Source organism: Silurus aristotelis (assembly GCF_946808225.1).
Source record: "Silurus aristotelis genome assembly, chromosome: 26".
NCBI lineage: Eukaryota > Metazoa > Chordata > Actinopteri > Siluriformes > Siluridae > Silurus > Silurus aristotelis.
In genome coordinates, this window is record NC_139599.1 from 16,232,663 (window position 1) to 16,249,242 (window position 16,580).

Here is a 16,580-nt window from a genome sequence, read left to right on the forward strand (position 1 = left end):
CCACTCACTGGATGAACGGATGTGTTTGATGTAGGGATGTGTGGGGGAGTGGGGAATAGGATGGATGGAACAGCACAAAGTAATTATTTAAATTCAATAAATATTACCTCTTAATGGATGGATGGATGATATTTTAATGATATTTGGTATAGGGACCGTTAGGATGTGTGTGTGTGTGTGTGTGTGTGTGTGTGTGTGTGTGTGTGTGTGTGTGTGTGTGTGTGTGTGTGTGTGTGTGTGTGTGTGTGTGTGTGCATGTGCAGGTATTCTCTAAGTTTAGTACACTAATCCCTGCAGGCTCAGGCCTTGTTAACCCAAATTAGCACAATTAGTGAACGTGTGGACCAAAAGAAGAAGAGAATTCCCTTAGCACTTAACCCAGAGGTGCGGTATGTAACACACACACACACACACACACACACACACACACACACACACACACACATCAATTAAAAAATGGTGAAATAATTCAACCTCAATAACAGTTTTCTTCCTCTTTACAGCTTTATGTGCTCCTTTAATGTCTCTTCTAAGGTTTTATGTGTGTGCTTTTTTAAATACCTTTCTCCAGGTCGAAGTTTCAGAAGCTAGGTGTGTACAGGTGTGTACAGGTGTGTGTGTGTGTGTGTGTGTGTGTGTGTGTGTGTGTGTGTGTGTGTGTGTGTGTGTGTGTTTATGAGTGAAACACAGAGACAGTAATTATGTAATTAGTAAATCAAAAGATTTTTTTTTCTTTCTAAAAATTGCTTCTATTTTTAGACACACACACACACACACACACACACACACACACACACACACACACACACACACAGAGTGAGGCCCCTCCTTCGCATCATTTCATCTCTTAATTCCATCCCTCCATCGAACGTGCTGCGCAGCGCCGAGCCACATTAGACATATTACACAGGTGTATACACACACACACATACACACACATACACACACACACACACACACACACACACACACACACACACACACACACACACACACATACCATCTGCATTGTCTCACCATTTGCCAGTGTGAAAGCAATGAATTCTGGGAAAAGACACCAGAGGACAAGAAAACCTACAGTATTTATCATATACACACACATCTCACTCCCTCTCACACACACACACACACACACACACACACACACACACACACACACACACACACACACACACACACAAATGCAGTATAAAAACTTATTTAGTCATTCACACACTCACTAACTCACACCTGTACATGATGTTATATAGGATGAGCTGTAGGGACGTGATGTAGGGAAAACAGTTGATGTCCTCTCTCTCTCTCTCTCTCTCTCTCTCTCTCTCTCTCTCTCTCTCTCTCTCTCTCTCTCTTTCTCTCTCTTATCTCTCTCTTTTTTTTCTTGTCCTCCTTTCTTCGCTGCAGTTCTCGTAACCCAAACTGGAGCAGCAAGTTGCCCTTCAAAAACTTTGGCTGCAAAAGGAGCAATGAAGAGAGAGAGAGAGAGAGAGAGAGAGAGAGAGAGAGAGAGAGAGAGAGAGAGAGAGAGAAAGAGAGAGAAAGAGAAAGAGAGAGAGAGAGAGAGAGAGAGAGAGAGAGAGAGAGAGCAGAAATAGTCTGGTCATCCCAGAGAAAGGAGTGGAGGAGTGAGAAAGCGACAGGGGAAGAATATAAATATCTTTAGTAGGTCGGAACAAAAAGAGAAAAGATAGAGGGGGGGGGGAGAAGGAGAGTAAGAGAGAGAGAGAGAGAGAGAGAGGACAGAAAGCCATCCTCATTGAAACTCAGCGCTAGCGCGTTTATGCTAGTCATATGAACTGATTCTTTATGCTACTTGCAGTGTATTTTTCCAATATTCTGTCTATAGTCTCACAGAGCAGTGTGTGTGTGTGTGTGTGTGTGTGTGTGTGTGTGTTCTAGGATACGATGTAGTTGGGCCAGACTGACTACAGAGCTCTACATCCTGCAAACTACAGCACATTCACTTATAACCCTCCACACACACACACACACACACACACACACACACACACACACACACACACACACACACACACACACACACACACACACAGAGACAGAGAAAAACAGCAGAAGTGTCTACTCAGCTCTGTTTTTGTCCAGACAGGACTGTGTGTGTTCAGACAGAAAGAGAGACAGAAGGAGATAGATAGAAACAGAGAGAGAGAGAGAGAGAGAGAGAGAGAGGATTGAGATCCTTATAAAAAAAAGTTCATCAGTAATGTTACTCTTCAGACGTCTCAGCTTCACACCACACTTCTCTTCTCCATCCATCTTCTCCTCCTCTCCAATGTCTCTTCTGTGTTTCTGTGTAGTCTGTCGTAGACATGAGTCAGCACAAAGAGACAGACGCAGACAGAGACAAAATTAGGGACAGGGAGAGACAGATGGAGACAGAGACAGAGAAAGTGAAGGCAATGAACTTGTTTCAGTGAAGTAATTTATTTTTTCGCACACACCTGACCATGTCATGGTGAACACACACTCATACATGCACCTGCAATTTTCTGAGACGACCCAACCCCCCCTTCCCCTCCCCCACCCCCCACACACCTGCAGGCTTTACACGTGGCTTTATTAGCACAAAGTTGATTTGTTAGCACAGAGAACATTAGCATGATAGATTTAAGTGTGTGTGTGTGTGTGTGTGTGTGTGTGTCACCTACTTCACCAAGACTGTAGTGCAGAGGCCACACCTCCTTCACTGGGACTTCACTTGCTCCTCGCGACCTTGACACTCGCGACCTCGATAGTTGGCGACTTCTCATTTGGAGCCGGACTGAGAGTAATTTGTGAAGTATCTGTTGGTTGGTGAGAAGCTGCGAGTGGCTCGAAAGTTCGGAGTAACATTTCACAACAGAGTTTTGTTGTATTATTTATTTGAAGTAGTAAATAAAACATTTATGACAAGTAATTCACAATTTTTGTTGAGTTACACTACAGTATAATTCCCGCTGAAAAAGGAACCATCACAAGGAGTCTTAACCTCTCACGAGGGGTCATAGAGCGTAACCCCCACGAGTATCGAGGTTGCACTGTTTATGTATTGATTAAATGGAAGACACACATTTCCGTATATGAATTCAAAGTCACACAAGTGTGTGTGTGTGTGTGTGTGTGTGTGTGTGTGTGTGTGTGAGTGAGAGAGAGAGAGAGAGAGAGAGAGAGAGAGAGAGAGAGAGAGAGAGAGAGAGAGAGAGAGAGAGAGAGAGGGATTGTTGGAGTGTTGGTGTCATCCAGCTGTCCTGTAGAAGAAAGGCAGATGGGCCCCAGCACTCACCCTCACCCTCACCCTTAACTTCTGTCTGGTGATTTACTGTGTGTTTTTGGTTTCTCCACATACTCTACTCACACTCCTTACACTCCACATACTCCTCACACTCCACACTCCACACACACACACTATGCGTGTCCATGTAGCACCTCACCGAAACCAACTCATGTGGAGTTTGATAAAAGCTTGGACCTCAGAAAAACCACAGGGAAGTGGGAGATCCTACTTGGAATGTTAAGACCTCTAAATGTTCGTGGGTTTGTAGAAAGGCGTTGCATTAGGCCACTGAGGTGGGCTTCCAGACGTAGACGTAGACGTATGCGTAGACATAGATGTAGCCTAAATCGAAAAAACAAAACAAAAATCAGTTACATCTATAGAGTAAACAAATTAAGAGATTTGACACGTTCTTTGACTACTGACTATATACCCCACCTCCTTCATCCTCATCCTCCTCCTCCTCTCTCTCTCCTCCCCCCCTCTCCCTCTCGCTCCCTCCCCCCCCCCTCTTCTCCTCCTCCCCCACGGCGCGTGCACCCGTTCATTCATTCTTTCTTCTTTAACAGGAGAAGTGATGTGAACGGGAGCGCCTGCGCGAGCCCAGACAAACACGGGACAAAATAAATAAATCCGACGCGACGATGTGATGCTCAGATCCGAAATAATAATAATAACAACAATTAACAATAATAATCGCCGATTTATTAGGAGAAAAAAAAATATATTAATCGATCACGCACGCGCGCCCGTTAGATAACCTGGAGGAGCAGCGAGATCCAGAAGACACGAATAATCCAGAGATCGAGAGAACGAAGGAAGGAAGGAAGGAAGGAAGGAGAGAAGGAAAAGCTCGAGGATGCGGACTGAACGATAAACACCGACACCGGAGGATTTTATGGCTGAAACCGGAACACGCATGTGATCTCGAGGAACCGCCGCTTTGGGTTTTTTTTTACCTTTAATTTTTTGAAAAATAAATAATAAATAATCAATAAATAAAGACAGAGGGACCTCTCCGACTGACCGACGGTGTTATCGAAGGTGAGTAATTGTTTACGGACGCTATCGTGATACCGCGATAAAACCGTTAATCTTAATAGCAAATATATCGGTTATGTTTTATATATAAATAATCACAGAAACGCTACATCACTAGAGCAGATCGGCTGCGTCCCAATCCACCCTGTTATTGCTTATGTAGGGCGCCATGCCTTCCAGAATCCCCAATACCTCCGCCTGATAGCTAGGGCGCCTATGTAGGGGGCAAGTCAGAGTGTTGGGACGAAGCCCAGGTCTTCATTAAGCTGGTCACCTCAACCATGCTGTTTTTTTTTTGCCTTTTGTCTTCTTATATATAAAATATAATACACACACACACACACACACACACACACACACACACGCGCGTATGTATTCGACGGGCTATTTTATTTATTATTATTATAGATCTTTTTATAATTTAGCTTTTTTTTGTCCTTTCAAATATTGTGTGGGTGTGTTTTTTTTATTTTATTTTATTTTATTATTTTTTTTTTTTACTCCAGTTTTCAACCCCTCCTAATAGAATCAAAAATGTAATAAATAATAATAATAATAAAAATCTAGCTTCAGGGTGCAGGACTAATCCCAGGGATGGTGCTTGTAAAAGACCGAAGGCTTCAGGTGTCAGATTCAGAGGACAGATTGAGGATATTTTGTGGGACACAGGTTTCTGGTGCTGATGCTCTCCAGAGGTTCCTCAAACGTTCGTGTGGACGTCTTGGGTCGAGTGTCACGTTCTAGTTTTCCATCTGTTTGCTGGAGAACAATATAATGTGACTTCCATGGCCTTGGGCTAGACAGACAGAGACATTACAACAAATCTGTAGGAGTAATGGAAGAGAGAGAATGGGAGAAATGGAGTGATAGATGCAACCACTACTGTACATTCATCATGTTAACATCAACATCTTCGCCGCTCGGCTTGTCTGTTTCGCAGTTTTATTACGAATAAAATAAAAAGTGTTGTAATGTCACAAGAACAACCTCTGTTTTCTATCTGTCTGTCTTTCTATCTATCTTGCTTTCTGTAGTTTCTTTTTTTTTTTTATTCGTTAATTCATTCATTTTCTACGTCATTTGGCCCTGATTGCAGTCCATTTAATGGATTTCTATAATTTTTTTATTAATATTTTTAGTTGTAGTATGCTGCAAGTTCTTTTGATGAGCTTGAGATCAAGTTCTTTTCCTAACCTTGATTTTGAACGTGGTCCACGGTCGTACCTACTGGCATTGTACGCTTGAATTATCACCCACCCCTTCAAATCCACCAACAACACCAAAACAAGCATTGCGCTAGTCTAGCATTAGCTAGCTAATTAATATGAACGAACATTGAGGTGATGCGAACTAGCTAGCTTGAGATCTTTTATTTCCCCCACAATTGTTGCTTATGAAACGCTGCAGCAGTCTAGTGTTTAAGGCCGACGGGTCTAAATGATATATTTTCTAGTTTTAAACATATAATTTTATGAAATGTGAGAGAAATGTCTAACATTTTCTGCTGCACTAGTAATCCTGGATCCTCTCATTTAACGCCACCTTCAGTTTTTCATAAAAATGGTCATCTGACGTTGATTATAACCCTCACAGCAGAACATCAGACAAAAAAAATAAAAATTCGCTTTGAGAATTCTCTAGAGCAAGCTCCAGAATTATTGGAAGCCTTGGTTTAAAAAAAAGAAAAAAAAAAAAAGAAAGTGGGGGTATGAAAATGTATCCGAGGAGGCTGTGGAGAGGCGGCGTATTGACGTGCGGCTTCTGGTTTCCTCGTCCTGTAGTCTCGGGTATGAACGTGTCTTCCAGAACGAAGACTTGTTGGGGTTCTGTTGTACCAAGGGTGCCAATATATTTGACAGGTGAATGGTTTTATATTATATCAGGCATAGTTAAACCACAATGGCATTGCGTTTTCTTTACCTGGGGGTGCCAATAATTCTGCATGTGAATGTTGTGTATTAATGCAGTGTAATAATTATAGATATTGATTATATGGACAAATATTTACTGGGACACTTGGCTTATTCAGCAATATGTGGATCTTCTCCAAAGTGTCTCCATAGAAGTTGAAGTCACACATTTTTATACGACGTCTTTGGATTTTGTAGATGCAGATCTACTTTCCATTGGTTGGAAGTGTGTGGAAGATCTTAAATGACCACCTATAGAGCAAGTGAAGACCTTTGGGATGAATTTTTCTTGCTGGTTGCACTGTAGGCCTTTTCACCTCACCTACATCAACACCTGACTTTGCTGATTAAAAATCTCCACAAAATCTAGTGGAACATCTTCCCAGAATAGTGTAGTGGAACATCTTCCCAGAAGAGTGTAGTGGAACATCTTCCCAGAAGAGTGTAGTGGAACATCTTCCCAGAAGAGTGTAGTGGAACATCTTCCCAGAAGAGTGTAGTGGAACATCTTCCCAGAAGAGTGTAGTGGAACATCTTCCCAGAAGAGTGTAGTGGAACATCTTCCCAGAAGAGTGTAGTGGAACATCTTCCCAGAAGAGTGTAGTGGAACATCTTCCCAGAAGAGTGTAGTGGAACATCTTCCCAGAAGAGTGTAGGGGAACATCTTCCCAGAAGAGTGGAGCTTTATTATAAGAGCGCTTTATTAAAGCAGGAACGCTGCAGGAAACGTTCACATGGTGCCCCGAGGAACGCTGACGTCAGTGGAAATTCTGTATTTAAAATTTTTTGTATATGTATTCTAGTCTCTTTTAGTGTTTCTTCAAAAAAATGAATCCCAGGAAGTGATGTTTTCATGGTACAGAACAGAACAGTTTTGGTAATGGAGTTTTCACGATCTTTTTCAAGAGAAGATCGTGGGGGATGAAACCCTGAGAGGAACTGAGCTCTAACAGCGAAACGTTAAATGGCAGCCGTGATCTTATTGGCATTGGTAAGTTCTTTGAACTCGGAGTTCAGTGTGTTTTTAATGGCAGCTAATGTTTTAGCAGATCGTCAGAGACTGGTTTGGCGGCAACGTTTTTAAATGCCGAGTTGTTTTTAATGGCTGCTGAACGTTTTTTGTTTTGTTTGTTTTTTTATGGGTGCCATATGTTAATCACAGCTAGATATTTGGCAGCTCTGTTAGTTTTTACTGCTACCTACGTTTTTAAGTGTATGCAGGGTGTTTAACTGCAGGTAGGTTTTTATTGCCAGCCATGTGTGTAATCACAGGACTTCAATGGCATCTGATGTGTTAATGGCAGAGAAGTTTTCAATGGCAGCAATGAGTTTAAAGGCAACTACGTTTTTCTTTACAGCTATGTTTTAGTGGTGGATATGTCTTCAGTCTGATTTGAAGTGTTTTTTACAGCAATTTTTTTAATGTTGGACATGCCTTAAATAGCAGCCACAAGTTTAATGGCAGCCACGAGTTTAATGGCATCTAAAATTTTCTTTCCAGCTTTGTTTTTAATGGTGGATATGTCTTCAATGGTAGACACAAGTTTAAGGGCATCTGAGGCCTTAATGGCATCTGGGTTTTCAATTTCAGCCATGACACTAATGGCATCTGAGGTTTTCTTTAAAGCTATGGATATAATGGTGGACATGTAATCAATGGCAGCCACAAATTTAATGGCATCTGTGGTTTTAATGGCTGCAAGGTTTGTAATGCCAGCCAGATATGTAATGCTGCCGCTTTAATGGCATCAGAGTTTTAATGTTTTAAATATCAGCCACCACTTTATTGGCAGCTAAATTTGTAATGGCATTGCAGTGTCATCCTGTTGCACAACAAATCAGTTTGCAATTTGATAAATTGCTAGTCGGCTTGAACAGAAAAGTTACTGGAAGGTAGAGAGATGTTCTGTCACATTCCTCACATCCATCAACAACCCCCCACCCCCACCCCTAAAATAATGCTGACAATACTAATCTCTTGTTTGCCAGTGGTGAGGACGAGCTTGGGCACTAAACCCCTCTCATCCCACATGCTTTTGTTCTCCTCAGATTCCACCTGATCGTCGATTATTATCACAACCTTTGTACAGGAAAAAACGCTGGATGGACACAGTCTTAAATCCTACAGTTTACACTATAGGGGTAAACAGACACCCTTTGTGCTATTCTCATATCTTGGTTTTCTGGAAAGCTAATTGTCCAGGCACATTTTTTTTAGCTAATGTAAGTTGAGTGTGATAATCCAGCTTCAGGAAAACAGACGAGTGACTGGACAAGTCCTAGTCCTAGTGCTGTCTTTGTGTTTTACTGCCAACATTTTATGGTTTAAAAAAATTCAATATAAACTGAAACATTTCAGAACTTTGAATGTTCACATTGTAAATATAAAATAAATAAATAAATAAATAAATAAATAAATAAAACATTTTAGTGATTTAGTACAAAATGTCAACATTTTACTACAGGAAAGATTCAGTACAAACATGAACATTTCATAACTTTCACGATCAGAACAAAGATGTTAGCTTTAATGAACTTCAAAGATTTTGGTACTAAAAAATTGAATATTTGACAATTTCATTATCAATCAGCATGAAATTCAGCCATCTTTGAGCCACTTAAAAAATTCAGCTAAAAAAGTCAATATTTTATACATTTACTTTTTTGGTACCAACTCTCAAGTTTTTTAATGCTTAACATCTTTTTTTGAAAGATACAAAATTCTGACATTTGAGCACTTTTCAAGATTGAGGAAGAAATGCACAATTGTAGACTGTACCTACAAAATTCAGATTGTTAAATATTTGCTTTTTATTACCTCAATCCTGTTCTCAAATCTGAAACTTAGAGGCAGAAAAGTAAACATTTGACAATTTCTGTCAGTCATGATTGAGGGGAAAATGGCAAAATTTGAAGTTCTCAGATATCAGAATCGCTGAAATTTTACATTTTTCTTCACTCTTAAAAAAAGTCTTGAAACTGTCTAACGTTTGTATTTTTTCATCAGTATTCCATCTTTGTTGAGGTAAAAATAACACTTCTCCTGAGACATGATGAGATGAGAAATGAGATTTTAGAGTCTATAGTTTTTGACAGTCGTCATTATTGGTCTGAACTTATCTGCGATAGCTGGGTTTATATATATATATATATATATATATATATATATATATATATATATATATATATATATATATATATATATATATATATACACACACACATATAAATTTTCTTGTATATAAACCTCTTGAGCCTTTTTAACTGGCCAGCTTGTGAGAGAGAAAATCTCATGAAATATGTAAAGGTAGGATCGATATTTTGTGAAAACTGATCACCTCCATAAAACACTATTACTTTGGGATCGATTCTCAGTTGGTACGAATATAAATAAATATTGTATGATGATATTTATACAATGTCATCACATTACCTGGACATTAATACAACATGTAGTGATTGTAATATTAGTGATAAGATGCGTATTGAAGCTACAGAATGTGTAGCAGTGAAGTGTGTGTGTGTGTGTGTGTGTGTGTGTGTGTGTGTGTGTGTGTGTGGTTGCTCTTCCCTGCTATTTCACTAGGCTTTAATTAACACAGCACTGCGCCTGTCACTGCTCTGTATGTGTGAATGTGGTTTTGTGTGTGTGTGTGTGTGTGTGTGTTTACACACACCCAGTTATCTTGTCAGCTAGCATCCCTGTAATTGTAGCGTGTGTTTGTGCGAGCGCTCGGCGGTCAGTGTTTTGCAACCTGTTGTTTATTTAACATCAGTTGAAGAGCTGAAAAGTCGACGCTTTCAGCGTTAATAAACACCGATTCCTGTTTTTTTTCGTCTCGAAAAATGTATGCGCTTCGTTTTGTGCATCCCGTTCCACATTGCGTCCCCATTCGCCTGTTAGAACAACCTTCACTCTTCTGGAAAGATGTTCCTCTAGGTTGTTGTGATTGTCCCAGTACTTATGGCAGTATATTGTGGGTCACACGACTGGTTGTAGAAACTGCGTAAAAGTTCAGAGCGGCGTAACCGAGAGCAAGAGCAAAATCTCGTTTATGTGCGTGTTTATTGTGATGGTGTGGATGATGTTTGTGCTGGAAAGCAGCTGTTCTTCTTTACAGATTTCTCTACACAACGTTTGTCTCAGCAGATCTCCCGAGAACGTCCTCGAGCTCCAACTGCTCTCTAAAACAAGCAGCTGTTGAGCTCACTAACGAGATTTAACATTTACAACACACACACTGATTTTTACCCTCAAACCAAAATACCAAAGACAAAAAATGTGTCTTGGGAATTCTGGGATATGAGTTTCTCCCTGCTCGATGCAGAGGAACTCGTTGCAGTGCATTCTGGGGCTGCTGATGGTGTGAATACTGATTTTTAAGAAGGGGTTTGCTGTGGTAGTTTGTGCTGTATATTGTACCAGGTATGGCCTCTGTATATTCCTTTATCCTTCTGTCTATTTCTTCATCCTTCCAGTCATCCAGCCCTATATCCATCCATCTATCCACCCTTCCATCCATCTCTTTATACCCTTATCCATCTATTTATCCTTAGATTCCTTCATCAATTTCTCAGTCCATCCATCCATCCTTTCTTTTTTCCAACCCTCCATCCATCCATGTTTTCTTTTGACAAATTTGTAGATGCTTTTGTATAATTGATCAATAGCAGTGTGTGATGTTGGTCACATGAAATGATCCATCCTTCCATCCACCCACCCACGCTGCTCAGACGCTTCAATAGATTACTATAAGTGTAGTTTCTTACAGAGATCATTTTAAACTTTAATGTTTGCATTTTTTTTTGCAGTCGTTGTGAAAAGTCTCAGAAGCTGAAATGTTCCTCAGCTTCTAACGCCACATCATGCAGCTCGGTTTATTAGTTAAATGTTAATCACACATAAAAAATGTATAAACTGAAGCAGACTCGCATCTTAAACAACCGTTCCTGCCTCATCCTCTATTCTCCTTCTCTCTTTCCTTCATCCTCTCATCCTTTATTCTCCTTCTCTCATTCTCTGTTCTCCATCTCCCATTCTCCATCCTCCATGTCTGTCTCTCATACTTTATCCTTCATTTTCTATTCTCCATCCTCTCATGCGCCATGTCTCATCCTCTATTCTCCATCTCTCATGCTTTCCTCCACAATGCCTCATCCTTTATCCACCTTCTGTCTATCATTTTCTCATACTCCATCCTCCATCTCTCATTCTCCATGTCTCATCCTCTATCCTCCATGTCTCATTTTCTTATTCTCCATCTCTAATCCTCCATCTCTTGTTCTCTCATTCTCTATCTCATCCTCCATATTTCATCCTCCATCCACTTATGCTTTCATTTCTCTTCTTTAAAAACACCTTCCTATATTTGCATCCTCACATCGTCATTCTGGAGCATGTTTCATATTGTGTGTGTGTGTGTGTGTGTGTGTGTGTGTGTGTGTGTGTGTGTGTGTGTGTGTGTGTGTGTGTGTGTGTGTGTGTCGGAAGCCGGTGGTCTGTTAGCAAATAGCGAGCTTGTTTAAGTCTTGGTTTTTGGATGCGCTGTGTGGATTTGGTCTATATATAGCCTCCTCCTCCTCTTCTTCATCCTCCTCCTCTTCCTCTTCAAGCTGCTCTGTTTCTTCAGTGCTTCTCTCTCAACGAATCTCCACAGCACATTGCAAAAGAATAAAAATCATAATCACATCCATTATTGTAAGGATTGTAATATGTACTGAGGCAGAGCAATGTCGTATATATTGGGGTAGAAAAAAATTCAATTTAGTTCAATGTAAACACGAGTTAATGTGATTTTAACATTTTTACACTTTTAATTTGATAACCATTTTTTTTCTCGAAAAAAAAAAGAAAAGGAAATGATATCAAATGTTAAATTATATAAATAATTTTTTTTGTCTTAAAAACAATAAAAAAAAAAAGTAAGATTTTAAACATCTGCTTTCAGTCAGATAATAAAAATAAATAAATAAATAATTCACCGTTTCAGAGCTCCTGATTGGTCGATAGTCCGCACCCCAGATGTGCTGATTAATTTACCTCAGATTTTCCCCGCTGTTTGTCTTAAGTTTTGTTATTAGCGATTTGATAAACGGTGACCTTTGACCTCTGTAAGGATGTCTGGATGAGGCAGTGTCCTCTGTGCATCAATTTCCAGCCAATCGTTCACTTTTCAATCCATATCTGCTATCCAGAGGGGTGTGGTTATCTCCGATAACTTGTGTTTGTGGAATTATTTGTAGGTATTTTGGCCACTAGGGACACCATTTGCAAGTGGTGCTTGGACTCCGCAAATTGCAGCTCACAGCTATATTTATGTACAATCTTTTTTTTTGTTGTTGTTCTACTTTAAATTTTTCTCACTTTTTCTTAACTAAACCAAATCATGACATTTTATAGTTATTTACAGAATATCAGCTGATCTTCGACAGGACTCGGTCAAGCCCTCTTGGTGCCGTTGTAGTGGACATGTTTGCATTTTTGTCGAAATTATTATTTTTCCCTTTTTTTCCTTTTTTAGAATACATCGTTTTATCTCGGTGTTGTTATGTGACGTTCATGCTGATCAGGGTTTATTTTCTCAAATCCGAAACCACACATGCTGGAGTTCAATGTCTGTCTCGATGTGACCGGATCTCCGCTATCGATCCCAGGCCGGATCCGGATCCCGAATGTTATACATAGTGACATTCTTCCAGCATCAAGTTTCATAAAAGAGATGATACATGAACTCAGGATATTATTTTAAACTCTGTATCAGATGACTTCTTACGCCTTCCGATGTTCTGAGTGCAGACGTTTTTATTATTTTTTTTATCTGGTATGATCCTAAATATTGCAGAAATAAAGAGTCGAAGTTCACTTTATCAGGCGACTGACCTGCTGATGGAGAGACTGAGACAGACCTGAGACAGACCTGAGACTGACACAGACCTGAGACTGACTTGCGTGAGAGAGACCTGAAAGGGACGTGGCGGTGATTTAAAAGAGACTTGAAAGAGATATGAGGGAGACTTGTGAGAGAGACGGAAACTCCTATTTATATAAATGTAAAATACTCAGAAGGCCACAGAGTGGAGCTGTATATTGTTTGTGTAAAACATGACGTGTGTGTGTGTGTGTGTGTGTGTGTGTGTGTGTGTGTGTGTGTGTGTGTGTGTGTGTGTGTGTGTGTGTGTGTGTGTGTGTGTGTGTGTGTGTGTGTATGATGGAGAATGAAGACCTTCAGCCTCTTTGTTTATGTTGTAAAATACTTTGCCATGCTACAGGAAGTGCTCAGGGTCGAGAGGTCTGTGTGTGTGTGTGTGTGTGTGTGTGTGTGTGTGTGTGTGTGTGTGTGTGTGTGTGTGTGTGTGTGTGTGTGTGTGTGTGTGTGTTTTATATTGTGTGTTTGACAGGAACACACTGCTTAACTGATCAACTCCATTGATTCACTCTACTCAGTTACACAGCTTGATCACAAACAAGGTGTGTGTGTGTGGGGCGGGGGGGACGTCTAACAGAGGAGGTATATATAGAGTATGTAGAGCGACAGGAGAGTGATCTCACACACACACACACACACACACACACACACACACACACACACACACACACACACACAGAGCAGAAATTTCTCTCAAAGGTTTTTGTTTTTTGTGCATTTCTTTATGATCTCATGAGTGAGAAATACAGAGATGTATAGAGAAGGAAAAAGATGGAGAGCGAGTTGGATATAGAGAGGTGGAAAAAAAGAAAACGGAGTGAGACAGAGAGAGTGTGAGTCACAAATATAGAGAGGTGAAAGAGACAGTGAGAGAGTGAGACAGAAAGAGACAGACTGTGGAGACGGTTGTGAGACGAGAGGAAGCTGACCTGGTGTGTGTATGATGGAGAATGAAGACCTTCAGCCTCTTTGTTTATGTTGTAAAATACTTTGCCATGCTACAGGAAGTGCTCAGGGTCGAGAGGTGTGTGTGTGTGTGTGTGTGTGTGTGTGTGTGTGTGTGTGTGTTTTACTGCCCAGCTGAGATGCCAGACTAATGCACTTATGTCAAGAGCAATAAACTCATTTGCGCTGTATGTGGGAGACACACACACACACACACACACACACACACACACACACACACACACACAAATGCAACAACAATAAGACATAAAACAAAAGGGCAATAAGAGTGAATACAAGGATTCAGGACAGGGCTCAGGGGTGTGTGTGTGTGTGTGTGTGTGTGTGTGTGTGTGTGTGTGTGTGTGTGTGTGTGTGTGTGTGCGCTAGCGTTAGGGAAGCTCCATCTGGAGATGGTGCATGTACAGTCTGGTGTCATTATCTCTGTGTGTGTGTGTGTGTGTATGTGTGTGTGTGTCTGTCTGTCCAGGGCAAAGCCAAATTTTAGTCCACCTCAATCTCTTGGGAGCCATCAATCTCTCTCTCTCTCTCTCTCTCTCTCTCTCTCTCTCTCTCTCTCTCTCTCTCTCTCTCTCTCTCTCTCTCTCTCTCTCTCTCACACTCACACACACACACACACACACACACACACACACACACACACACACACAGATGACAGTCAGATCTCTTTTCCCTACAGGGACCCAGAAATCACGGTCGTCATGGCTACAGCTTCATTAGTGTGGATCTGTCGTGCTCAGTGGTTTAACTGAGGCACGGGCTCATGTCCTCATTGATGTGTGTGTGTGTGCTGTTGCTGTTGGGCAGCACCCACTGCAAATGTTCTAACACCAACCAGGGGCATGAACAAGAGAGAGAAGAATAAAGCTGCTCCTGGGTTTCCGCTTTGTTTAGTTCAATAATGATACACTCAGGAACTTCAAAAGATGAAGTTGAGATGTTCTGTTTTAGTGTATGTGTGTATTCTGGAATCTAAACGCTCTCTTTCTAAATAGTGTATCTCTGCCCAGAAGTTTGAGCCGTACCAAAAATCTTGAAATTGAAACTTGAAACTCCGCCTGAAATCTAGGGCATGTGCTAATAATCTAGAAACTCAGCTGAGAACGGAGATGGTCTGCTCCGACTCCAGGAACTTTACCAGGAACATGCAAGCTCCTTTAAAATAGCGCTGTTTGGAATGTAGGGGAATCTAGAGGCTTTGTTCAGAACCCAGAAGATCTGAGAAATATAGAAGCTTTGTTGGGAATCAGGAGACATTGCTTGGGATCTAGAAGCCCTGCCAGGGTTACAGAAGCTTTGGATCAGGAACCTATGCTAGGGATCTAGAAGATGTGTTGCTGTTGTAAACCTAACAGCTTTGGTCAGATTTTGGATGCTCTGTTTGGAATCTAGATCGAACAATCCAACACATCAAAACACACTACAGAAGCTCCGCCCACTCCCTGGCATCTGACTGCTGACAGACGACAGTCGGCTGCATGCCAGGGCCCTGACACTATGACAAGAGCTGAGACTGTGTAGTCGTGCGAGTAAGAAGTGTGTGTGTGTGTGTGTGTGTGTGTGTGTGTGTGTGTGTGTGTGTGTGTGTGTGTGTGTGTAATCTCGAGATAACAGCCCACAATCTGCTTTCTATTCCAGTCTCTTCCCTAATCCACAGGCTAATGGAATTGGGGGGGGGAGTAAAAACACACACACACACACACACACACACACAAAACAAACCACATTTTAAATCACAGAGGGGATTTACCAGTCCAGGGTCATCACGCACGCCATATCTACTTAATAATACTTTCTTTCTTTTCTGCCCACCTAATTAATGCGCGCACACACACACACACACACACACACACACACACACACACACACACACACACACACACACACACACACAATCTCTCCCCCAGAGGGCCCATGGACACAGCTGATCCAGGCCAGAAAACAATCATTGACTGCAGTCTTTTAAAACAGGGTGTATAAAGGGTTATTAAAGTGTGTGTGTCTGTGTGTCTGTCTGTGTCTGTGTGTGGGATGGGGGTGGGGGGTTGATTTACCACTCCATGCTCTAGTTACCCTGTGTATGTCTTGTGTGTTAAATAGTATTTGGATTGTTTCGAAAGCCAGAACACGATTCGAACTGAATGACTGAAAGACGTCCTGTCAATCAAACTGACAAAAAAAAAAAAAAAAATGGCAGCAATGATTAAAATATATAAATATATATTTGGAAGCAGCCTCTGATATCTGTGTCATCTCCTGTGCATCCGTTGTATTTTTCTCTCTTAGTGTTACTGCAGTTGGAACAGCGCCGCATTGATTTGCCTTATTTTCCCAATCCCTGCCCATGTACGTGAAGCGCCGCCCCCTGGAATCCACAGAAAATACACCTTAAATAGTAGCAATACGAGATTAAACTAAATCTTTACTTTTTTGTGCATTAGGTTAGGATTTAGCAATAAGGAAGTT

At 41.0% G+C, this 16,580-nt stretch overlaps 1 protein-coding gene across 2 annotated transcripts in view; it reads left to right on the forward strand.

Moving 5' to 3' along the window:
* The first annotated feature begins 3,840 nt into the window (after positions 1-3,840).
* sptbn2 (spectrin, beta, non-erythrocytic 2) overlaps positions 3,841-16,580 on the forward strand; it is a 55,809-nt gene continuing 43,069 nt past the window's right edge. The window contains exon 1 of one of the 2 annotated variants that reach the window (XM_083530778.1): positions 3,841-4,315. The gene's annotated coding sequence lies outside the window, so the exon portion shown is untranslated. The remainder of the gene's footprint in view (positions 4,316-16,580) is intronic. The other variant, XM_083530780.1, reaches the window with a different exon arrangement.